This window comes from Bos indicus, chromosome 19 (genome assembly GCF_029378745.1).
Source record: "Bos indicus isolate NIAB-ARS_2022 breed Sahiwal x Tharparkar chromosome 19, NIAB-ARS_B.indTharparkar_mat_pri_1.0, whole genome shotgun sequence".
NCBI classification, from domain to species: Eukaryota; Metazoa; Chordata; class Mammalia; order Artiodactyla; family Bovidae; genus Bos; species Bos indicus.
The window spans coordinates 50,442,803-50,445,167 of NC_091778.1; positions in this window are offsets into that span (position 1 = coordinate 50,442,803).

Sequence of the window (2,365 nt, forward strand, 5' to 3'; positions counted from 1 at the left end):
TCTTTTTTGTATAGTTCTTCTGTGTATTCTTGCCAGCTCTTTTTAATATCTTCTGCTTCTGTTAGGTCCATACCGTTTCTGTTCTTTATTGTCCCCATTTTTCATGAAATGTTCCCTTGGTATCTCTAATGTTCTTGAAGAGCTCTCTAGTCCTTCCCATTCTATTGTTTTCCTCTATTTCTTTGCATTCCAAATCAGGAATTTCTTTGGTTCCAAATCAGGAAAGGAGAGTATCAAGGCTGTATATTGTCACCCTGCTTATTTAACTTATATGCAGAGTACATCATGAGAAATGCCAGGCTGGATGAAGCAGAAGCTGGAATCAAGATTGCCAGGAGAAATATCAATAACGTCAGATATCAGATGCTGCTAAGTCGCTTCAGTCGTGTCCGGCTCTGTGCGACCTCATAGACGGCAGCCACTAGGCTCCTCTGTCCCTGGGATTCTCCAGGCAAGAACACTGGAGTGGGTTGCCATTTCCTTCTCCAATAGATATCAGATGACACCACCCTTATGGCAGAAAGTGAAGAAGAACTAAAGAGCCTCTTGATGAAAGTCAAAGAATAGAGTGAAAAAGCTGGCTTAAAACTCAATATTCAAATAACTAAGATCATGGCATCTGGTCGCATCACTTTATGGCTAATAGATGAGGAAACAATGGAAACAGTGAGAGACTTTATTTTCTTGGGCTCCCAAATCACTGCAGATGGTGACTGCAGCCATGAAATTAAAAGACGCTTGCTCCTTGGAAGAAAAGCTATGACCAACCTAGACAGCATATTAAAAAGCAGAGACATTACTTTGCCAACAAAGCTCCGTCTAGTCAAAGTATAGTTTTTTCAGTAGTCAGGTATGGATGTGAGAGTTGGACTATAAAGAAAGCTGAGCACCAAAGAATTGATGCTTTTGAACTATGGTGTTGGAGAAGACTCTTGAGAGTCTCTTGAACTGCAAGATCAAACCAGTCAATCCTAAAGGAAATCAGTCCTGAATATTCATTGGAAGGACTGATGCTGAAGCTGAAACTCCAATACTTTGACCACCTGATGCAAAGAACTGACTCATTGGAAAAGACCCTGATGCTGGTCAAGATTGAAGGCAGGAGGAGAAGGGGATGACAGAGGATGAGATCATTGGATGGCATCATCAACTTGATGGACATGAGTTTGAGCAAGCTCCAGGAGTTGTTGATGGACAGAGAAGTGTGGCATGGTGCAGTCCATGGGGTCTCAAAAAGTCAGACACGGCTAAGTGATTGAACTGAACTGAAGGCACCAGGGGAGACATTGTAAGGTGAAGATGGTGGAGTAATCCCAGATCCATTCGTACTTTTGATGCAATTTATCTTCTGTGGTTCCTTCTTTCTTACAGCTGACTCCACATTAGTCCTCACCTCCAACACCTAGGCCAGTTCCCTGGTATCAGTCACAAACTCCATGAACACAAAACTGTTTCTTCCTAATGGAGTCACAGTGGTCTTGACCCCATTCCTGTGAGCCCTTGGCCCAGCCCAGCACCCTCATGTTGGGGTCCTCAGAGCATCTATCCTGGACCTGCCTTTATTGCATCAGCAATGCCTGTAGGTTCTCTCCCCTGGCCCAACCTCCCGCTATTCCTAGCTCAGTGAGAAGGAAATTTGTTGGCAATGAAAGAAAAAGGTACTCCTATGAGAAAAGGAATTTCAGCAAAGAAATTCACAGCCTTTGAGTTTCCTCTATCTGTGTTCCATGACTCCTTCCAGCCTAAGGGCCTGGGTGAATGCCCACTGGGAGAGTCCTCCATGCAGAACACCTTCGAACCATTTGATCCTCAGTCCCACCAGCAGTTTGCCAAGGCTGTCCTTGGTGAATTCAGAGAGGGCCTGTAGCATGAAGGTGGGCACCCCTAGGGCACTGCGGCACAGATGACCCCTTTGTGACAAAGCTGAAACCATTTATGACATTGCCAATCATCCTCTGAATCCTGCCAATGGCAGGAATGACGCCTAGCAAAGTTGCAAGGACAGTCCTATTCCAGTGATGTTCCAAAGACATACTGAGCACAGTGGTTCAAGGGACCAGAGCTGTCTCTTAACCCTGGAAACCTGTGAGATGTGGCTTGATCGTCACCCTACAGATACATTCTTTTACTGACATTTACTTCATTCTCTCAGAGTCCCCTCTGAGACTCTGAGAGCTTCAGTCTCTCAGAGTACCCGTCTCATGGGGTGGGCTCCATGGAGGCAGCCCGGCCCCGTGCAGCCCTGGAGCTGGGTTAGTTACCCTGGACAAGTCACTCGACTCATCCTGCGTGCTTCTTCATTGAGTTTTTTAGTGTCTACTTTCCTCAAGGCGATAGGGACAGAGTAGGTGCTTAAACAGTTAAT